The sequence below is a fragment of the Megalopta genalis genome, chromosome 13 (assembly GCF_051020955.1).
Source record: "Megalopta genalis isolate 19385.01 chromosome 13, iyMegGena1_principal, whole genome shotgun sequence".
Taxonomy (NCBI): domain Eukaryota; kingdom Metazoa; phylum Arthropoda; class Insecta; order Hymenoptera; family Halictidae; genus Megalopta; species Megalopta genalis.
Window position 1 is genome coordinate 843,213 of NC_135025.1, and position 25,138 is coordinate 868,350.

Here is a 25,138-nt window from a genome sequence, read left to right on the forward strand (position 1 = left end):
AATAATTAAAAACATTGATATGTTTAAACTCTTTTATTCTTTCCATTGTTACAAATTCCATCTACTCAATTTTGCCATAAATGCATGGAAATCCGCAGTCTAGTTATTATTGTGGCGTTTTCTTCAATGTCCTGTCACATAATCGAAGTTCTTTTTCCTCGGATCTTCAAAATATCAATGCGAACACCCTGTATCGTTACTTTGATAGGCGTAACCGAAACGGAACGTAATACGTAATGATTTGCTGCCATTAGTATTCATTAGGTTCCGAACCATAAACACGCAATCGCAGGCAATCATGTGCCTCCGCCCGTACATTATACTCCGGTTGAAAAAAAAAGCATTTACTATTTTCCAGTAAAACTGAAATTTCTTCTGCCTCGAAACCCGTTATTTTTTGAAACAGGTAATAAAACTCCTCTTTCTCAGTATCGATAAATTACTTAAAGCAATCGTTTGCACTCATTCAAGTTAAAAAAAGCTTCTCTCTATTTCCAGAAACTCAAAGTGGCTCCAAACTTTTGGCCGGCACTGTGTGAGTGTAATAAACGATTCAAGTTTCTGATTCCAAAAGTTTGTTTCTAAACTTTTTCAATAGACCCGATTGAAACGCGTTAAACTCTTTCTCTGTTGCAAACGTTTAATAGCCGACGTAGTAGCAGACTGGAAAGATTTCAATAGAAGCAAAAAATATGTAGAGCCCCTGTTAATAAAATCATCAACACGAGAACAGTAAATAACAATTTTCTTGTACGCAAGTTTCTCAAGTTTCCGAGAAAGTATTTCACAGAAAAAACACTACCTACAGCTAATCAGCTAATTAACACAGTAATCTCTCTTTGACACACTACAAACAACTAATTCACTAATGGTAGGAATACTAATAGAATTGAATGTATGCAAATTTTGATCAATATTCAGGATCTTATCATACCTCTTAGCTATTCTAGTTTTAAAATTACTACTCTGCTTAATGTTACGAAGAATTCTAGATAACTTTAATATTTTCCATCTGTATTTGTCGATTCAACTCTCTCTCTCTCTCTCTCTCTCTCTCTCTCTCTCTCTCTCATCTATCGAACCTTTTAAAGTTATTCAACTTTAAATGTCCATTTGGAATCGCATGTGTTGAGGATTTTTCTAGTACGTACATAGAACTTGACTTCGAGTTTACTGTCCAAATATACATGATTTTTCATTTCACAAATGGAAGTAGAAATATTGGGTTGGCAGGAAAGTAATTTCGATATGTCAATGTGAAATAAAACTCAATTTTTTCTATGCAGGAAATAAACATTATTCAGTCAAATATTTTCCATTCTGTTCGATGACCTTCTGCCATCTTTTTCTATCGTTATTATTGAAATTGTTACCATTTGAAAAGTTTTGTAAACTTTGAAATAAATGATAATCCGTTGGTGCAAGATCAGAACTATATGGAAGATGCGACATCACTTCCAAACCAAACTCCAATAATTTTGTACGTATTGCTAAAGATGTATGAGGCCTTGCATCGTCGTGGTGGAACACGATTCCTTTGCGATTTGCCAATTCTGGCCTAAAGCTATGACTAAAACTAACATGCATACATATATGAAATGTTGCTTACTACTTTGCGAATGAACGCGACGAACTTGTCGGCAGGTAATCGAAGGAAATGCTCCGAATGTAAAGAGTTAAAATAAAGGATCGGTCTAGACGATTCTAAATCCAGCGGCCAAGAGAGTAAAAACGGGAAAAGCTTCCACTGTGTCGAAACAATTTCGTTATTACGAGTGCTCTCTTCGATCAGATAGTCGGGCTTACCGTCAGAGATTATCGGTCTGAAAGCAGCCTTGGTAAATCACGGCACAGAACGAACGTATGAATGCATAAATATACGGAAGAGGTGGGCGCGTGAAGGGCCCTCGAGCTCGGAGTTCGATTTTATCAGGCATCTCGACTTAGCGTGCGTGACATGGAGCCACGCAGTGGCACGGTTTGCCGGCCGCACATGCGGTTAGATCGTGCAAGCATCGATTTCGTTCGTCCACGATGTGTATGTCTTTAAATTTTTGCGGATTTAAGTCCACTCTAAAGAGCTTTTATTCGGAAAAAAATGTTTTCTTCTCATTTGTGCTCCCTTTCCGACAGGATGTCGAACCAATGTTGTACAACATTAGTTCAGCAAAATCAGTTTAGCAAAGGAAGCTTCGTCTATTTGTTCCAACAGAGAAATCCGTTTTAAGCTTCCACGAATAGCGCACCGATAAAGGATCGTTCACCGTAGATCCGGTTAATTAATTTGTCTCGCAGCTGTTCGTACGCGACGAAAGCGTTCAACGTCATTCAAATTGCCTCGGAAACGCAGCTAATTATAATCCAATCGCGATTGATCTGTCGAAAACTCTTATCGATCGTATTGGATTTAATTACGTGCTAACCGCGCGCAGGTAAACCGGAATCGCGGACCTGCATTATTGATTCAAGATTACAATGTCGTATCGTTAATTCACCGGTATATGTCGTATCTTGAATTTCATTGATACTAAGATGAGAATTCTTCATTAATAATGAGAATTATCTCGTTCCACTTTCCTCTCTAAAATGTTCTTCTGTATGTCTATAGTGCACTTATAAGTGCAAACAATAAATTCAGTTCGTTTAATCGTTACAATTTGTTGTTTAAATGAATCAGAATATCATTTGAATCGCTCAGAATATTATGTTGATCATTCAAACTAATTATTTCAATCCTTCAAAGTACTATCTTTTAATCGTTCTAAACTACTACTTTAATACCATAATCATGGTCAAAAAATCGACTTCTCTCGTTTCAACTCAGTCGAACGCGTGCGTCATCTATAAATAAAAAGAACTTGAAAGAAAAAAAGCGAAACTTGTGCATGCACCTGATAGGTGGAATCCAAGCTGAGGATCTCCTGTGCGACCATTTCTGAGGAAGGTTCGATGTTCGAAACCACAGTTATTTTTGCCCGGACGTAATACTTTAGTGAATCCTCCGCATGAATACACTACTACACTATACTATACAACATCGGATTCACCAGCGGTTCCAGCAGGATCGGGCTGCCGCGTCGAACACGACGCGTCTAAAGGATTTCCTGGGTGGCGTCGTTTCAATTTCCACCCTCCGTTACGGCTGAATTCAATAGCCCGGCTACTGGTCGACGGATAAAGCACAAATCGGCATACAGCCGTTTTACACGATCTCCTTTATCGATTTTATAAGTTAACAGTGTTGCCCGGCTGTCTTGTTCCACGGAAATTTTTTCTCTCATTTTCTTACGACGCTCCTCTCTCTTCCTTTTGTTTTTGCACGGGATATAGCTGAACTTATTGCGCGGGCGCTTTTCATCGAGGCCTCTTTGCGCCGCGGGAGCCTCGATGCACCGGTGAGCGCGAAATTGGTTTTATTCGGTGCCGGGATTTAACGGAACGGTTGTCGCGTAAGGTGATCGTCAAAGAACTCCGATCGACATGTGTGGAGAAGCATGTGTGAAAATGCTTCTCCGTTCTAGCCGGCTAGTTTGCTTGCTACGCGGTATGATTCGCCAGGATTTCGACCCCGCATACAGAGTCTATTTGCGCTGCGATTTGATTTGTTCGAGTTCTGTGTTTTACCGACGGTTACACCAAATGCTGTCATGGAGAGCAGAATAAGGTCGCCTTTCGTCGTCCACGGTCTCGCTTCTGAATTTTTTCAAATTGTATTCTCGAAATACTTGAGTGATTTGAAATTTGTTTATCATTTCAAGCGATAGCAAAATTAACAATAAGTATTGTAGTCATTGTATACACACAATTAACTAGTCCATTTAACATTTAAAAGAGATTCAAATCATTTAGTAGTTTTAAAAAGTGTTCGAATGTATTTTGACAGGTGTTGCACATTCGAAATATATTTCCTTAATATTTAAATAGGTTTCTGATATTGTTATATTTTTTTCAACTTACCACAATTACTAATAGACTATTACTTTATTTTGCATAAACACTCTCGCAGTCTAGTAATTAGGTTTGTCCTCTTCTATCACATTTCTTTATACGAATGGTGCTAAACTTTTATTATCGGCGAAACAGGATCTACGACTCATTCAATATGTGTAAACTGCATATTGTTAATATTTGCGTGGGAAATTCAGGCAGTAGTCTAGATTCGTTTTAACGTACAAAGGAATAATATACCGAAATACTGAACGGAATTAAGCAGCGGCGAAACGTGCTACAGAATCATTGAGCTTTAAAACTAAATGATTTCTGATCACCGTAGCATGAAAATAATACAGTAGGATATCGATTAACCGGATTAATTGCTAAACAAGCGGGTCGAATGAGTTGAAATTCGCCAGGTAATCGGGATTTCAGGATAACATATGAAAAGTATAGTTTTTATAAACGCAAATATACGGATTATATTTGTAATACGTAGAAAATACGTCTGCATGACTAACTATTAGTTCTTGTCGACAATACTGTTTCGATGTAAAATCATAATCGGTAAGAGTAAAAGATAGTAGTGCACGAACTAGCGTTGAAATATTTAATAAAGAAATACTGCATTCATGTTGAAACGAAATAATTAAAGTCTTCGTTGCAAAAGTATTTTGACCTCTGACGAAAATATTATAAGTATTATAACGTGCAGCCTTTGAACGATCACGTGAATATTTCGATAGAGATTAGTTGTTGGCATGAAATGTAGTTTTTTCATTACAGAATGCTATTTCAAAGAGAAAATAAACAAAGTGGATCACTTATGCAGTTGATGTATAATAAAATCGAACGGTGTAATCTGCCGACAAAGGGGAAGGTGGCGAAAGATGATCAACGAATTCGGATCAACAAAGTAGAATTTAAAGAGGAAAGTTTCTAGAGAACGACGAGGCTTGAAGTTAAAAGACAAGAGAAAGGAAGGGATACGAGCTGCAAAATACAAGAGAGTGAAATTGAGTGAAAAAGGAAGCCTCCAACGGTACCATTAGTTTCTTTTGCGCTGACGACCACCTTTGTCCACGGTTCTTGAAACCACTTCATACGCTATGCAGCTGAAGTATTTAAAGCTCAAGTATCCTTTCGCGTGCTACGAGAGTTGAAGAATTATCATGACCGAACACCATCGTCATTCGCGTGGTGTGTTTATTTTTTTTTTTTATAATAACGGCATTACTCAGAATTTCTGAGGCACTAGAAATTATTCAGGGAACAATGCTTTCAAGAATTTGCCATTATTTTTCTTATTTTATTACGTTGGTGCATATGAAATGTCGAATTTTTAAATGAATGGAAAGAATGTTTATTTGATCCAAACAACCCGTTCGCTTCGACACACTTTTCCCAACGAGTTTTTAATATACAAATGCCATTTTAAAAAGAAATTCTGGTCTCTTGAATGAAGAAACTCGGTTTGTACAAAATTTTACACGAATATCCGCCAATGGGCGTACGCGCGTTGCTTAAAATTTGGATAATTTTATTCGGCGACATTTACAAGTAATACACTCGCACACGTTCGATGCAAATCATTTTCCGATTTTCACAGATAACCATTATATTCGATGAAAAGTCGGACGTATTTTGCTATCCGTGATGAAATTCTTCGATAAAATGTACGTAAAATATAATTAACAATACGAAATGAAAGAAGGAACGTTCAGCTTTGAACGTATTTAATTTCCGGAAATGTTCGAAATCATATCCAAAAGACCAACGAATCTCCCTTTGAGCACGTATATTTGCTTACGTTAAATATTACGGTCAAATTACATTCACGTGTTTACTAACCTCCACTGAAATTCAGGTGCATATTGATCAATATTGTTCTGTTTGCAGAAAAGAAGTATATAGGATATTTATTCTCTCTTTTAAGAATATACTACACTAAAGTACGTTTTGATTACAAAAACATAACTTTAATTGAAAAGTTTATATTCTGTTTTCACTTACCAAAATCACAGTTATATTTTCATTAATTATTTACAGACCGACAAATTTTATACATTCGAGAAGGTAAATGTCACTTTAGCGATTGAAAATACAGAATACTTACTCTCACTAATAAAATTTTTATCCGCACTTATTTTTAAAACAACTTACCATCATAGAAACAAATACTGACACTTTTATTATAAGTTATATAGCTAATTATTAGATATGTATATCGATCCACAAATATCTGAATAGAAAATTTTCGTCCATTTTCTTAGTAAAAATTCATCTGATCCTGCAACTGCTTCAGTTCATTTCAGTAGTGGATATCCAGCGCAGAATTTCTAGTTTTTGGCCGCATTTCGATTTAAAGATATGCAGAACTCGTCCGAGAGCAAGTTTGAGAGAACCGGTACAGACGAAGTCGAAAGTAGAACATTTTAATTAGCTGAGCACATCTGGAAGAGGTCGTCAAGAAAATTTGATCGTATTGCAAACATAAACTGCCGAAATCATTCGAACGGTATCGAAAATCCCAATGATATTAAAAGTGCAATGAAAATTCCGCGATTTAATGGAAAACAGTAGAACGCAACTGCAACGTTTCCACGATTCAGCGAGTTTAAAGCGCACCCTTTAGATACCTCGACTACGAAACGTTAACACCAAGGACCTCTTGGAATTCTCGTGAATGTTTGCCACGTTTTTCGAGTAAGCTCTCCAGTTTCCTTTTGCGGAAGAAAGATTCGTTACCAGATGGGGAACGCGGACTATTCGTATGGTAATTGTTGTTCCAATTTGTTAAGCGAGCGAGCGAAAATAACGCGAGAATAGAGAGAATAATTCGAGGCGTTTAACATTCATAATTTGCAGCAGTTGGTATTTGCATTTACCATATTTTTGACAGAATTGATGTGCAAGCGCGACTACACGAGGCACAGACATTTTTATTTCCTTCTTGCATTATACCTTTCTGCAATGCGTAAAACATGAATTTTACATTTGCTTTTTTTAGGAAGTATGAATCAAGTACATAACTCTGTGATAACAAAAGAACGAAACATTCTCCTTTCTGTACAATAGGTACTATAAAATAAATAGAAAACAGATTTATTATTATTAACGGATTGTTAATCGGATTCGTAAATATCATTTTGAACGTAAATTTTAAACTTAATTTTTAGTTTGAAATTATATCTTGTTCATTTTCTCAATTTCAATATTTGTGCGAAAGATCATACGTGATCGTAATTCATTCGAAAGAATTTTGTACGACATATATATAAATTGTAGAATAATGTGATTATTCCTATTAAAAGTTAATGTAAGTGAAACGTTAAAGAGACATTTAAAATGAAGCAAAAATATTGTTTACGAATGCTCGTGTAATTAAAAAAGCCTGACAAATGAGGTGACGTACGAATTCTGGTTTCAAGAGGAAAGTCAATAAAATGCGTTATACCATTAATTAATGCAGGGCAAGGACATTTCATGATTGGCTGCATTAATATATCACAGGTTGACGAGTATAGCATGCAGTTGCGACACCTGTCCATTTACTTTTAATGTCCATCGCGATCTACTTTTACTTGCGTTTGTACGCATTGCTGCGCTTACACTAACGACTATGTTAGTTACAATGCTAGAACTTCAGCATCGTGAAAATGAAACGTTAAGTCGTAATGTTACAATACAAATTTTTCGTGCTGTTTTTATTAACCCTTTGCACTCGAGAGGTGAATCTGAGGCAGCATTAAAATTATTATGTCACGTTCCAAGATAATTTTTATGTTATCAAAGCTCAGATTTACTGTTGTACGAGTCACAAGACTCAATTTCATATGCATAAAATGCACTTTTTAATACAAGATGGAAATACTATAAATCAGAGAAATGATTTTAAATTCACAGTTAAAACGGCTTCGAGTGCAACGGGTTAAGATCGTCACTCTCATTTCTGGTATTTTATTAATATTGCATTATCATTATTACATATCATAACGTTTATTCGCTTGTAACAGCAGTCTGTTAATAAACACAATTACATTTGAAAGGCAACCCTCGGTTATATTCGTTTGTCAGATTACCATTTTGCTTCAATTGCACAGCTTTTACTTTTTCGCTTTAATCAATAGCTCCGGTTGCAGAGATTAAATCCGTGTAGTTTTCTTTGTCACTCCAAGCATTAATAAAATTGAGTAAAGTATTTTATTCGTCATACAATAAACTGTTTCCTTTAACATTAACAAATAAGTACAAGTCATCTGGCCCAGTTTCAATAAAGTTATTGCGCTTTCAAATGGCGTCCGAATACTTCGTGCCAGGGCTTGTATGAGGCAGGAAATTTCAATGTAGATACGTTGATACAACTCACGAATGCGCGCTGATCTTTATCTTAGTTAATTGAAGTTTCACATAAATGTTTATGCGTACGCATTTTCCAGCCAGACATTTTTCAACGAAAAAATCCTTGTACACGGGATTAATTACTTTGAAAGATTAAAACGTAACAGCTTCGTAGTTTCCTTTAAAAAAAAAATAAATTCAACGATCATTCGTTTTTAGCGATTTAAATCCGGCTGCCAGCAGCTTAACTTCGAACGAAAAACAGCTTAACCACAGCTTAACGTACTTACATTTTATTCACGATACAGTTGTGCGTTTGTGTTGGGTCAAATAACCAAATATTTTTGGACGGTGGCTCGTATGCTGAATGAAATATGGAGTAATAGCAATTGTTCCAAAATCGTATAATATTGTTCTCGTAATTACCATTTTACGTGTGTAAACATCGGTAGTGGACACGTACGGCAAATGTACATTGTAAATACAGCAGATCTTTCGCCCGAAGTGTGTGTGTGTGTGTGTATGGAATGCTGCTATAAATTGACAGTTTACGCTGGCATATAATAATAAAAAAATAGGTCAGTTGGTACGATCCGCGCAATGAAATCTTCCGGAATGTAATTTTAAGACGATCTCTCGGTAACCTCGCAAGCACGGCTATTTTTTTTTGTAGACCATAGTCTTATACGCGACACTCTCCATTTTCACAGCACTAACCATAAGTGCGGCAAATAAAAGTTTTATTTCCGTGAAACGCTACTTGCGACCTTAACCAATAATTTATCTAACTACAGTAAGGAGCAAAAGTGTCCACACACCTTTTACAAGGCTATAACTTTTCGAAAACTGTTCTAAATGATTTCAACTATTTTGAGAAATGTTAGATAAACTAGTTCACTGTAGAATGACTGAAAAAAAATTTATTATTACTTGGAATAAAAAAGAATGTAAAAAAGCTCTCGTTCTTTTACTTTTTTATGTGAGCCGAATATATAATATATGATATATAATATATAATAATAATAATAATATAATAATAATATATAACAACCAAATATATTACCAATAATATATATATTATTGCCTTTGAAATTTTCTAAAGAATTGAACTTTCTGAACTAAATAATATCGTTATTGAGCACTAGGGTAGTGGAGCCAGTTATTGTGTGCCTTTACCAATTGCTGTGCATTTCGTTATATTAATTATTAAATGAGCAATAGCAAGTGGCTCTATTACTCTAGTCCCGTTACGATACTCATGGTACGAAACAATCACCGGTAGTTAACGCGTCATCGTCTCAAAAGCAAAGCAGCTTGCTAATAATAGCAACGCGATCGTGAATATGGATATCCATGCGCACATAATGCACGGCAGAATAAAAATAACGCGCCCAGTGTTTCGTAGCTTTGCAAGGAATGAGCTACCAATATATGAGTGCAGCTTCATAAATAATGTATGTGTGTTACATTCGGTCGGTCGCGGACATATGAAGAACGTCGCGCTACGTCGCGTCGGTGCGCCGGTGCGTCGTTGCGCCGCTGCACCGCTGCACCGTTGCACCGTTGCACCGCTGCACCTCGTCGTGCCGGTTCATATCCTCGCAAAGGCGGTTTCCACGCGTGAATTTAATAAAGGAATCGCACGCGTTCGACCGAGGACCCTCGAGACCGGCCCATTAATTAATCCGAAATTTTTTCATTTCTTTTTATTTTCAGCCCTTTCATTTCGACCTCGAGGCAGGTGATTGACAGAGAGGCAATTTCACGGATCGCGGCCTTCCGTGTTCCTCGTCTTTCCCTCTCTTTCACCCAGCCGTAATCATCGGAAGCATCCACCACTCGAGCAGCCTTTTTCGAGAACGGGAGTAATGCTCTTGCAGGTTCCTGCCCTCTTTCTTACATCGGGAGCAGCGGAGGCCGACTTTTAACGTCTATTTGGAACAACTTCGGAACGATGCACAGCGCATCTACACGGTAATACCCGGTTAAATTTACCTCGATTCAGGAGCCAGTATGTAAATTCAAACGTTCCGGACACTTTTTCCTTTCGAAAACTTATTTGACTTTCGAAATATTTCTTCTCACTTTCAAAGACACTTTCTCCCGTTGAATAATTGCACAAAGGAGCGAGAGATGTTTGTCATTAAATGTTATTCTTCCCAGAGAAGCCCAGTTCCGCTGATTAGCTCGGCCGCCTCTCGCCAGTTGATCTCGCTTCTCATTGGTCACTGTTTTTTTGTTGTTAATAACTCGGAAACAAAGCCGCTGATTGCATTTGCGCTAAGGTACAAGTTAGTTGAAATGACCACAGGAATCTCTCAATTCCCGGAAGTAACATCATTTTGGGGCACCCTGCACAACACTGTGGATATTTCTAAGTTTGAGATCTAACAATTTGACGTTTCGCACGTCGCGAAACATGCCTGAAACACGAACGCGCTGTTTTTCAGAAGTTTAGAATAGACACGTAATTGCAGTGCCAAAATAACTCCCAATTAGAACGATTCGTGAACTCGGTTGGGTTTAAAGTCTGCTGCTAAACGGAATTTCCCTTCATATCGCGCAGTAACGAGAATACGTGCAATTTCGATGTGTGATGTGCAGGACGTACAACCAAGCCTTTCGCTTCGAAACGACACAGAGAACATTTTGAAACGCGTTTCAAGCGTTTGCATAGTGCATAGTTTTACTTTCCCTATTAAATCTCGAGGGCCCTCCGCGCCTCTGGCAACGTTAACGACGATGCCCGTTAATACGTTCAAACTGCAACTCTGACTTTACAGCGACATCGACGCCACTATTGTACCAACGATCAACGAATTAATTAATAGCATGCCGTTTCGTGAACCACGAGTTCGCAGTTCGTGCGCTTCTGAATTGATCGAACCGAAGTAATCATGGTTGTAATGCTCGGACAGCAACGATGCGCACTGGCTCGCGAAAATATTCGAACACCTTTCGATACGGAATAACTTTCTTTTGAAATTGAACCGAATCTCCGATCGTTCTTAAGACATTTAAAGGGACTAGATTGGTAGACAATATTGAACAAAATTTGTTGAAGAATTGCAATCAATTGGAATCATTGTAAGTGTTAGTATATTCTAGAAGATGATTATTTCGCTTTGAAATTTTCGAAACTCTAGCTATGTGAAATAAATATTTAAATAATCCTGGTTACAAAATAATGTCGAGAAATTTACATTTGCATAAAGTTCCGCAGAATATAACATACTCATGCGATATAACATTATTTCACGTCTGGAACTCGTCTTCCCAAATAGACGCAAGTTTTCCAAATTGAGCTGTTAATTGGGTGATACGGTATGCAAACATAGTCAGAAAAAGGAGGTTTATGTAAGACAGAAGGCATGTGTATGCACAGCATTAGGAACAAAGATGTAAATAAGATATTTGCAAAATATATTTGCACAGTTGCTACCGTCGTATATGCGGATTTATCGCCTCTGTAACAAGCAAAGATTTCTGGGGAAAAAACAACCACATTCATAGTATTTGACCGTTCATGGTTCTCGTTATGTTCTCGCCACGATCTCGCCACTTTTACGCGTTACGGTTATTCACGCGATTTCGTGGTTACACGATCCCATTTCGCGCAGTGCCAAAGTGATCGTTGCATAACAAACGTTGGTCGGAAGCTGTAGTCTAATTAAGTTTAACAGTTCGGCATTATCTGCGTTGTTATTATATCTGCATGCGTAGTGGAAAACAAAGGAGCTCGCGCGGTCGAATTAATTCTGCATCGTATTAATCACGCGGCCTAGAAACTCTGAAACGGTGTCTGTTCCGATGAACTTGCTCAATTAGCCATCCCCAGAGAGCATAAATTCGTATTCTTGTTACAATAATTCTATGAGAATGAAACGGACGTAACAATAATCGAAATTCCGTATAAAACAATTGACTTGGAAATGGAACTTAAAAATTTGTTGGTTTCAAACTTACCTTGATATTTTCCCACCGCCAGCACAACGCTACGATGTTTGCGATCAAATTATGTATATTTATTAAAGATACGTTCTTGTCGTAGGGTTAGATGATCGTAAAATTTAAATTTTAGTACAAAAATTTGTAATATTTCCGGGAATTAAAGTGGAAACGAGCAGATTTTCATACGAGTTATACAGTACAGATTTGTCAACACATAATCCCCGCATTTGACATTTCTGTAAATGGAGTAATCCTGAAATTTTCATTAATATTAATACGAATATCACGACACAGGAAAATTGTTGAAGAAGTATTTAAATTATGAAAGATTACGACCCCCGGCAAAAAGTAGCGATGCCCTTTGTCTTCCAATGAAAACCAGTCGAGCAATAGTTAGCTGGGGTCACTGTTCTGGCACTTTCAGTAGGCCCATCTATTTTAATTAATTAACGTTTCATTATTGCTCATACTGTTCACATCGGAGAAAAGGTAATTTAGGTTTTCCGTTTCTTAAAGACGTTCCTTTATCTTCATCGTCGCCTTTGCTTTATGTATCGTTTATCTCACTTCCAGCGAGGAAAGAACGTTTATTTCTTCACTTTCGAGGTAGATAGCATACAGGTCATTCCACAAATGCAACGTCACAAGTAAGATCGTTATTCTTTATGAGAGAAATTAAGGAAGTTGTCGCGTTACTTTTCATTCGACTTGATGAAGTTTCAAAACGGATATAAATGATAAAAAAGGGAGCTTTAAAAAAAAAAGATACGAAATCCTTTGAACCCAGTATAGCAACACATTAACGAAGCAGTGTGATCTCCGTGCCAGTGGACGATCGGTGTAAGAAGATTACTCCTTAGCGAAAAGCCAGTTTCTCGTTTTCAAGTGGCAGCCCTTTCACATGCAAAAATGCTCATCGACGCTAAATAATTCACGGGGAAGTAGAGCGGATCAGCGGGAAGTCCCTCCGAACTTTTGCCCCGTGTTTTCTTCAAGTTTTCCGCGAATGCAGGGAGCATCGATCGGATCGGGGCGAGCAGCTGAAAACGTCGGGCCCCAGTATTCGTTTTAACATTCTGATCGTGCTGAGAAGGCAGATAAATCGGATTAAGGTTATGTTCCAAGGACCTTATAGGGTGCGCACTCTTGAACCGCCTGTTTCGACCTGCGATCGATATAGCGCACGTGCTACGAGGCAGCTCACCTGCAGGATGCTGCGAACGTATCCCCGTAATGAGCTATTTTCTACGGTGAAAGAAACGAGAATTACCCAGGATGATGTAAGCGAAATTTTAGAGAAAATCGTGGGACGTTCATGAAGTTATCGACAAGTATTTTCCACGGAAATGTTAGGTAAGGGTAGTTTTAAGTGTTTCGTCTTTTATATTAGAAATTGTGAAGAGCGCAGATTATGCGAACAATTTATTCAAGCATGTCGCGGTTGTTTAGTGCACGGATAATCACAGAATATTCAAATTCTTTTCTATATATCATATTTTTTATTTTGAACTTATCTTTTTATACATGTAAATTGTAAGTCATCGCGAATGAATTATTTTCTTGAAAATTTTTTACTTTTCTGTATATTAAATAAGATGTGGCTTTAATAACTTGATCACCTACTGCAAGTGTACGAAGATGTTATCGATACATCCTGTAATCGATGTTCGGCTCGCAAAATTGGAACTATACTATATACAATCCTTACTTTTGTCCACGTATTTTAAAGAAAAACAAATAAATTACAATTTCATTTACTTTATGCGCCTCATATATTGCGGGTTTTTCTTAGAAAAATCTGTCATTTTATAAACTCATACCTATTACTTCAGGCTGTAAAGGCTGCAGTAATAAAAACTCGATTCAAGGGAAAAGCTTGGCTTTCAGAGGCTTAACGTCGCTGAATTCGAGCTATAAAAGCAAAATAACGTGCACAACACGTAATCAACAATTTAAGTTAAATTTCATTCTTGTTCGAAAATTTACAGTTTTATTTAAATTGATTACTTATATAGAAGACCTCCCCCCATCAATTTTGATATAGAAATCATTTTGTATGTAATACGTTATAATTTAATTTAGAAGATTCATTAACACAAGTCTTTTTTAATCATTTGCATTTTCCTTTGCAATCCTTCTTGTATTTCAGAAAGAACGTCAAAATATCTTAGATTTATGCAGAAGTTTTTGTTTAGAAGTTTAGAAATTTTAATCTTTTTTAATAATTTTTATAAAATAGCTGTCGTGTTTCTTTGTAGAATTATTTGCCAGAAGAAAGTTTTTAAAAACGATACGGAATATATTGAAAGTTAAATCGTGCTTATTGAAAATTCTGAAATTGGAAAAGGGGACTGAAACTTCTGCATACATTTAATATCTGTACAATGAAATTGCATTTATAATAAAAATAACGAACCGACGATTTACGTACTCGTAAGGCTGCAATAATCGCTTGCAAAAGAGCTATAAAGTGTAGCATTAAGTTTTTAACGAACAGCGATTCGAGCTCCAGCACACCGTGCCCAATTGTTCCGTTATTTCTTTAGCGAAAGCACAATTTTATATCGCCGGGAGTGATTCACGAAAAGCGTCGAGCGGTCGCCTCGGCGTTTCCATAAATTTTCCATCGGTTCACAAGCGGGCGCTGTCGTCTTAAGGATTCTTTTGAAGGAAATTGTTAAATAATTGCTCACGTCGTTTAAAAGGGATCAACGCCGAGATCCACGCCGCTACGTTCTTAAACGTGCTACCAAGTTTTCGCGAGAGTGTTGATAAAGTGACGGCAGTCACTGCGTTTCTTGTTATAACTTAGTAAATTCGACGTTTACCGGTATGAAAGTTTCAGTGTTGCTATGCCGAGCGTCGAGCCGAGTGATAGGATTTCTGCAAAAGCAACGGAAACTCGTAACTGATGAGCGCCGGCCGTAAAATTCGAAACTCGAACGTTGAACGTTTATCAACGCCTCGTGCATCATTACCAGATAATTTAACGACTTCGAATCTGAATAACTACCGCGAATATGCAACGAGAAACGCGAATTCACCTCCCTGCCAGGAAATATTCGATCGTAATCGTCGATATCGTTGCGGAAAGATATAATTCTGCGTTTATTAAAACGCTAAAAAATATTGCATACATATACAACAATATCGGATCGAATGTATGATTAATTATAACGACGAACGATCGATTTGGCTGACAGAATAATTTTTGCTAGAGCTATATTTCAGACTAGAAAGGCCTGGTAATAGTGGTAATAAATTGTAAAAGAAGAATTCTATTCAGACATTTCTAGAATTAAAAAATAAAATATAGTTATATGTTAAATATTGAACAGTCAAACTCAAGTCACGATAGTCGCAGATCCTAGTTACTTTTGTATTCGACACACTACCCTCCACTTTCTCGCGCGTTTCGACGATCCTTTAAAGCGCCCTGGTGACCTTGTTTCAGCAATTCTATTTTCTATAGTTTCTTTGTGAATTCAAATTTTCCCTACGACCTAGACACCGTTTCTTAAGTGACCTACGGTATTAAAAGATCGATTCTTTTTTTTATATTTTTTGAAACTACCATCTCTGCTTACTCTGAACTCGGCAAAATTAGTAGCGCCAGAGGTTGAGTGGTAGGTACACAAACACGGGCAAGCAAAAAAGTCTAACGAAGCGAAAGCCCGGAAAATAACTCGAGGAATTAGAAACACAATCGTGCTCCGTTAGAATTAACTATCTACATCGAACTGTTCTCGATATGGGAAATGCAATACTGGAATATTTATGAAACACTTTTTACAAGAATGTCTTACCCTGCGAAGAAATTCGAATTATTATACAATGATTCTTCAATAATAAAAAGTATGTAGACAAGTATGTCATCGTGTGATGACATCTTTTTGAAATTCGACTATATTTCAACATAATCGATGCCACCAGTTTCAACTTTGTATAGCCCAAAAAATGTACTGAAACACGCACGACTGGAAAGAGATATCACAGTTTCGTCGCAAAAGAATTCGAAAGAAAGTTAAACGGTAACGAAATTTACGCTAGAACGTTCCCTTAAGACTTAAACATCCTGCAAGACGGTGCATCAAAGAATTTTACTTCGGTATAAAATCGTGGATGGAAACAGACCTCCGAAAGACGTCGATAGTTATCGAAAGTGCCACGATCTGAAAGAACGGTTCAGTCGCGCATGATACCGTGAAAACAATCCGTTATTCAGCAAACAATATCACACGCCGGGTTCGTTTCGCGTTCTGGAAAACAGGCGGCCGATAAACCCTCGGCCCGTTCTACTGTGGATCGGCTCTTCGGCGCGTTCGCCGCGATTTTCTGGCATTTGCTTTCACCGTCCGACAGCGTGACGTGTTGCACGGGGCGAGGAGGGCCGAGTTGTAGAACAGGAAAAAGGAACTCTCCGTCTCCGACAAATGGAAAATGTTTATCCGCGGAGACCGCGGCGTGTCGCGGCGCGAAAAAGGCCGTCTGTATCGGACATCGGTATCCCCTACGTCCGAGTAATTTCCGTGTCGAGTCGTTGGAATCGGGTTTCCACGGCGGCAGAAGCCTCCATTACGCGGTCCATGTCCCCGGAAGATAAATCACGGTAACCGAATTCGACGGGTTTGCTTTAGCGACGACGAGTGCCGCAATTACTATCGCTTTCATCTATCTTTCCCCGCGGTGAAATTGCTGCGGGGACTCGGCCCAGAAATATGGCATGCCACCGTCGTTCTTTGTTCACTTCGTGACGCCACGACTGCAACGATGTATTTTCGATGGAGACCATCGAAAATGTATTCCCTGGCGAACCTCGTGTCGGAGTTCGGCATATTTTATTTGGGACAAGGTAAGAGGAACGAACGATTTTGTTTCTCTCAGGTTTTGTTTGAAGTTGCCTCAACTAGGGCAACGTGTCCAGTGAATGAACGCATAAGTTGCAAGTTTGTTGAAACCGCTGTTATTTCATTTTCTGAATAATATTATTCCAAGCGACCTGTTTCGCTTCCACGTTCTTACGTCTTTTAATACAATTCCAAGATATCGTTCATAGTTAAAGCTTTTTCGAGAAATTTAATGCAAAATTTCGTGAAAAATGCGCTATTTATACTAAATTATATCAACACAGGACTTCTAGGGTAGCGGAGCCGGTTACTGTGTGGTAACCAACTGCTGTTTCGGATATAATTAACTGTATATTTATCAAATAAGGCATAATGGATCTTCTTATTCTTTTATTTTGTTCATTGAATACAAGTTCTTAGAATACAAAAAGAGGTTTTGAAGTGGTCTAACATCATTTGTATTTTATCTTTACGATAAGTAACTTTTAATCGACAAAGGATACTTTCCTCTAATATTAATTATTGCAAAATTACGTTCGGAAATTGGAATTTGCATAGAGATCTGCGATCTAATAACGTGGAGAACAATGTGAATATAAATGTTCTTTCTCCTATAGGAATTTCTCGATAACAAAGAAGTACTAATGAAGCATTTGTGAACAGAATTGTGGTAGAAGCAGCAATAATCCATTAAAATGCTCATAAAAATACCACAGAGAACACAGAAATACCTTATACATTTGTGAAATGTTTCTGACGGGATTTGTAGGGGCGCAGAAGAATGTCTCAAAGATTCTCGAGTATAAGTAATAGCTCCTCCATTCTTTTCGCGAGGTCAACAAGAGATTACAGCAGTATTGGAATCAAAAGTCGAGCAACCGCACGAGAAACGTTGGATCGATTGATATTCCGAAGCCACGTAGACTTGCCTCGCGGCAGTTTACGCATTTCCAGTGGTTGCATTATAAATTATTCACTGTAATTGCGGTCTAGTGAGTCGCGAGATAGCGGTAACTTTTATAATAACACCACGAGTCAGGCGATGACGATAATTCGACTTGACTGCGAGACGAAGGTTGTTCACCGAAGTTTCTCGAAAGCATTAAGACTTCGAATTGTGCCAGCAGAATATTCACGATTCAGACTCTGATAGAACAGGAGAAGTCAAGTAATTAACTTCTGGAAGTATAATATAGTTAAAAGTGTCGCATCTTCTTTAGTATACAATCATGAATAATGCATTAATTTTGTCACCGCTTCGAAAAAGTTCAACCGACTATTGTGGTCAAAATGACCGGTCTCGCATTTTCATTAACAATTAATTGACAAAAATATAACAGAATATGCTTGTTTTATTTATCAATCTTCTTCAACATATTTTCTAAGGTATTCCTTCCAGACACAATTTTTTCAACATTTTTTTCAATAGAATTCAATTAACTATCAGAAACTAGATTTTCAAATAACAATATTTATAATCTGGATCCAAATCGAGGCTCGGAATTAACCAGCACGCAATGCGAGCATTGCGAGGGCTACGTCTCTTGACTCCCGTCGCACGTCTCGTTTCCCGTAGTCGTTGCTTTCGACTCGGAGCACCTTAGGCGCGTGTGCCTGTACTATATGTGTGTGTGTGTGTGTGTGTATGTGTGTGTAAGGCAATCACCGGAAAACGAGAAGCACGACGGGAGCCAGGGAGGCGTAGCTCTCGCGATCCTCGTGTTGCGTGCTGGTTAATTCCGAGCCCTGGTCCAAATGAATTCGATTCCTGCGATTCCTGATTATCGAGAAACGACTGAACAAATTCCTTTGTAAATGTTTGCATTATAAGAAAAATTGAGAAGTCTGGATCAATTCAATCTTACAGTTTTTATACAACAAGGCACATTAGTGATTTTCAGAGCACGGAGGGTTTAATTAAAGGAAATAGCCCGATAAGATGGTCTATTTATTTATGATCTTTGTACCATAGATGAGCAATATACCACAGACATATTTAAACATTATACGCATAATGACTATTACTCAATTATTTTGGATTGAATTTTTAAGTTTTGGCATTGTTACTCTGAATGTAGGAATGTTTAATATCACATAGTATATTTGCATAAATATAGAAAAACATCGAAAAATTCGATTTTTTAATTTTTTATCTTGTAATTAGGATCGCTATTTCTAGAAAAGCTAAAAAGAATCAATAATAACGTTTACGACGTCCTTGCGTTACTTTTAATAACGAGTGACGATAATCTTCGATAAGCCAGGCTATTGTGCACACTCATATTTTGTATGGAATGATTCATAAATCTGACGAAGACAATTATTTAATATTACACATTCGAACAAATCGAATCAAAAGTTTATGCTATCTCTGCAATTTTTCATCGATTGCTTTCTGTTTAATTATAAATAAAGTGCCTTGATTCCACATTGAAATGATATTTCATTCCATTGAAACCGTATCTACTAAATGATTTCACAATCGAATAAACACTGCTGGTATATATTGCATTCACTCGCAGGCATTCGCAATGAACTGTATCATCGAGTTACCAAGCGATCATTTCTTTCATTGTGCAGTTATCTCCTCGTTTCGACATCATAAGTATCATGCAGCACATTTTGTTACAATTACATATCCAAGCGTATCGATTCCATAGAAAATGAATACAACGAGATAAATAAATGCACACAAATAGTTGACAGCGCAGGCAGATACTTATATTTATTAAACAATTTAAAAGAACTGTATAAAGTCTCATATTAGTCACTGTATAATGTAATAGTATGATTCCCACTATACAGGGTGTCCCAAAAATGTCTCGCAACCCGAAAGTGGCGGGACATGCATACATTGTAATAAATAAATAATAAATAAAGTGAATAAATAAAATACATAGAGAGCTAGAAACGTGTTCATAAATAGCTAATATGATCCGAGATACGCGTAGTTGATTATGGGTAGTCAAACAGAATACGTTTTACCAGTTCGGAAAGTGAAGCAACCGAAACACACGAAACAATTCTAACGCGAAAACGGGGTCAAGTATGAAAAACATTGACGTACACTTTTTTATTTTCATTCGCCTGTAAGCAAAGTTTGCAGGAAAACATTTTACCCACATTCAGTTGGTTGCGAACACGAGTAGCTAACAAGCTTCTCGTTACTTTAATTTCGTTCGTAATTCGTAACGATTTCGAAAATTTTGCTATTTTAAATAGCTCCAAACTCGAAGAGGATTTCGATGAGTTATCAAAATGTAAAAACTGCAGCTCTCAATTTACTAAAATGCTTTAAAAAATGCTTAAAAAAAAAATGTTTCAGCTAATATAAATACGAAGGCAATGATTTCTATTTGTGTTTTAAATTATCATTGCAGGAAAACAGAGGATTATCGAGAATTATTATTTTGTTGTCGAAACACTGTCTGCATATTTTTCCAAAATTTCAATAATGTTATTATGAACATATACTATGTGTGTGTGTTGCGTATTTACGCAAAATACTTTTTTGTTAATACTTTGCATTATAAATACTGCATATACATAGTTAGAGTTTTACGCTTACTTCTCATTCCTTTTTATTGCATATTATTCCTTCTTATAGTATTTCGTTATTATACACGACATACATTTTACTCATTGCATGTACTTAATTTATTTCAGCATTTCTTTTTCATTGTTTTCAATATTCAAAAATATATCGCACTTAAAAGAATGCCTCTGCGATGAAAACAGAAGAAGTTCTTAAATTTGAAAATTTTATGTTGCGTTTAAAACTAAAAGCCGAGATTTATTAAGACAAATGATTTTCGGATCCGTGTTCAGCGCGGCGAGATATAAAGAGCCGTCTATTGATTATCGAAACGCAAAAATCGTTGCTGGCCAGTGTATTCTAGAATCGGACACACAAAACAGAGAATACCTCACTGTCACACGGAATTATTTTCCTCAACGGATCACGAGTCCACTACTATTACTCGCTTCTTACTCGTTCCCTATTGTTCGGTCCATTTTCCCAATAAACGGTTCATTTACATCGATTTCGATGGTTGTAAGCCGGGTATTGGAAACTGTCTGATGGCGTGGGCTTCGATATTAAGCACTGGCCGTGGTTATTCGGAAAAATTGGGAGCAACCAGCTTTTTCCGGAGCCTGTTTATTGCGCCGAAAAAAAAACACGCCTTACTTTCCTTTCATCGCGCGTATACCTTTTCCTTGCTAATTCAGCATCTTCATCCATTCTTCATGAACTACAGAGTGCCAGTTTTCAGCTGGTCGCGCATTATAGCTCAAAAACACGTCAGTGTCCCAAATGAACGATTGCTCTCTTTATAAGTTTATGAAATACGGGGAAACGGTGCATTAGCGAATATTAATGGATGTCCTACTTTATGTTCGCTAAAATCTTTTAATTTTCGAAATAAGTTACGATGTTATAATTTGTATAAAATGATCAATGAAAAGGGGGAATTCGAAACAACATCCGGATGTACAGTTTACGGTTATGATACGCAAAAGATCATTTCTTGTCGAACGAATTATTCGTTACTTTGGAACGATAATATACGCGAACACTGCAATGAAATATCCAAGAACGGTCAGCAGATTTTTATAAGTGCCTTTCCTTGCTTTCTTCTCCTTTGTTTCGCGCGTGAGTTATAAATTGCGAATCGATCTCGCGTCGATAGAAAGATTGTGACATTTGGAACGAACAGGCGATTTGCATTATGAATTGTTTCTACATGACCGGGTAATATGTGAAAATGGAAATATAGAAATTTCGAAACAGAAATTTTCATCTAACTGGAATATCTCAGATTTGTTATTAATCGGACGAAATAAATAATTTTGTTAAATTATTTAATAATTTTGTTTAATTATGCAAATTTGGCATTGCAAACGTATCCCAACATGTGTAAATTCACTGCTTAAGAGTACATTTTTATTCTCACCACGTATAAACTTTAATCTTCCAATTGTCCATGCACTATTCATGCGACATCAGTATTCCATGTGACGAATTTCATTTAAAAAATTTCACTCGATGAATTTCATTTTACAAATTTCACGAGTCTTGTTCAACTCGGCAACATTTCCATATTTTTATCAGATACATCAATCGAGTAATCCACTATTTCGTTTCAACTTCACTAATTATATTTAAGTAAATTAAAAATACACGAGACTTCCATAATATACCGCCATACTCATAATTGACCGTCATTGAAAAAAGAACACACAACACATCCAGAGAAAGATAAACGACACGGATAATCGAGCGCATTGCTATTTCTGTGGCAGAGTAAAATGCATCCGAACATCGGTACTTCGAATTTTATTTTTCGTTTTAAAGTGCATCAGCCTGAAAGCATTTCCGTATTCCGGGGCAAAATAAATATCGTCGTCGCGAGAAAGGGCGAACGTAAAGATTCGCAACAAGCCGAGAATTGTTGGCAAAAGGAGTTACATCGATACGGAAGTCCCGCAGGAACTGTTTGGCTCGCGATGAATCAAAGTCTGACAGTTAAATTTATTCGTTCCGTTCAACAATAAGTCATCGCTTGTACCTACTCCTTCCCTCCTTTAGCGTCGATCCGCATCTATTAATATCCACTTCTGTTTATGTTCGGCTAGTTTGATGAATCGGGGCTCGATAGCAACGATTTATTCTTTTCTCATCGGGATTCTTTCGCCGTGCGTGCTCCTTGCTTAAAAAACTTTAACCCTGTACAGGGTGTCCCAAAAATGTCTCGCAATCCGAAAGTGGCGGGTTCCTCGGGTCATTCGAAGCAACTTTTTCCTTTACAAAAATTTTCTCTAAGGCACCGTTAACGAGTTATCAACGAAAAACAGTAACCAATGAGAGGCGAGCTCGGCTGGCGCGAGACGACCGAGCCAATGAGCGGAACTGGGTTTCGCGCGCTGGTTGGCTGGGCCGCCTCGCGTCAGCCGTACTCGATTCTTATTGGCCACTGTTTTTCGTTAATAACTCGTTAACGGTGCCTCGGAGAACATTTTTGCAAAGGAAGAAGCTGCTCCAAATGATCCGGGGAACCCGCCATTTCCGAATTGCGAGACATTTTTGGGACAAAATCACTTCAAAAAATTATATGTGAATAAATTGAATGACTAATGGTTCCTAGTTTTACTTATAGACGCACTATTTTCAAGCATTTCTGAAGTGGGTCAACCATGTTTGTTAAGAACCAAAATTGACAACTGGAAGTTATTAAAAAATATATTTCAAAAATAAAAATATACTAAAAGACTATATATTGCAACTTATATGTGCTTATTGTTTTTACATAACTAGAAATAGTTATAAATAACAGTATTTAAAACACTAGTGTACGATTCACTAAGTGTACGATACGTGATTTATTGGTGGACGTTCATTAATTGAATGTAATTTTTATATTTAATGTTCTATCTTTCTGATTCTGGAACTACTTCACAATTTTCAAGCACCACTCGAGTTTCAACAGCTTCTTCTCCAAGAGAACGTTAAGCATCAAGCATGTCATCCTTGACCATAACGACTGAACTATTGACAACAACACGTGCATAATGTCACGAATAAAATAAACAACAATCACGGCGACGAGGAACATTACTCTTTAATTTCTCATCCGATTACATTTAATAAACCACGTCCCATCGTTAAACGGATCACGTTCATAATCGAGGGACCCTATTCTAAATCTGCAACCATCGACCTTGAAAATCAGGGTTCGTCAGCGAAAACTTTTTCATCGGCCTATAAGCAATAATTTCATGCACGCGATTACCTTCGATACCCTTTCGGTCGATTACTCTCCTCTTCATTTGGGAAAACACAAAATCTGCTCTTCGCTTTTATCCCCAATGCAACATACGAATCTAGACAGGGAATGTGCTGGTATTACGCATTTATAAATTATTTGTACAAAACAGATACACAGTCCCGATTAAGATGAACCAATAGTTAAGTGATTAATGTGTACGCTTGTGTACACAAGTTATTTGTTTAAATGAATTTTCTGCGAAAGATACACGTTTGTCCAAAAAAATGTCGATCGGATTTCTAGTCGAGTTATTATTATTATTTGTTCGAACTTAAAGGTGACGGATCGAGTATACCAAAGTTTATTATCAGCAAGAAAATTGAAAAAAAAGGAAGTAATTATCACCACAATTAATATCATCTCAGTCTTTGTTACTCACTTTTCTAATAAGTTTTATGGAGAGTTGAATATAACGAACACGCAAAGTTTTCCGAGAATCCTTGATAGATTTTGTCGGAGCAGATCAGTCTCGTCATCAACGCATGATGATTTCATACTAAGGGGAATCGCACGTTTGGAATACATTTACCAGAAACGGAAGGATGCGAACAAGTACGACGACACGACCGAGATAAAATGCAATTTCCACGATAATTCATCGGATGCTCTAACCGCAGAAGGCTGTGGCCACTGGTGACCCGCACATATCCTAAACCTAATATACGAGCATTTTACCTAATCTCGCGTCACTGTTGGAGTACAGGTGTTTATGTACGTACGACGTTTGCGCAAACAAACAAACGCAAATGACATTTTTTTCAATTTCTGTATCAGAAAATTCTTAGCAGGCGAAGTCCTAATTTTCTTTTTTCTTTAAATAAACTTCTTCTTTGTTTCAACGCGAGAGAGCATCGGCAACGTTGCACTATTGTCCATACTTTTTCTTGTTTTGGATTTTATAAAGTATTGGGTTGGAAACTATGAAACGGAAGTTGAATAAAAATCAAAAACAAAAAGCGCAATTTTTCGCATTATTTATTATATTCAATCGAAATAACTGGCATCTACGATTTTCTGCCAAATCGAGCATTTTTTTTCATTAGCGGATCCATCTCCGAATGCGTGATTAATGTTTCTCGAAGCTGTGCTAAATCGCCTTTTGTTTCCATCTGGTTTCGGAGAAAAATAAAATAAAAATGGGACACAAACGCGAACAGATTTTACGAAATGATTAAGAAGAATACCTTCAAAATGTATAAATAAAAATATCGAGCGCACGTTACGACGAACCTCTCTCTC

General features: G+C 37.2%; 1 protein-coding gene and 1 long non-coding RNA gene across 4 annotated transcripts in view; both read right to left on the minus strand.

The window, feature by feature from the left end:
* The window catches only part of unc-13-4A (BAI1 associated protein 3), a 96,917-nt gene that overhangs the window by 69,227 nt on the left and 2,552 nt on the right, over nucleotides 1-25,138 (minus strand). The gene's annotated exons all lie outside the window — the stretch shown is intronic.
* Nucleotides 23,675-24,440, minus strand: LOC143260500 (uncharacterized). The gene is made up of 2 exons (XR_013034727.1): nucleotides 24,279-24,440; nucleotides 23,675-23,954 (listed from the first exon to the last, which is right to left on the minus strand). It is a non-coding gene; the product is annotated as an uncharacterized LOC143260500 (long non-coding RNA).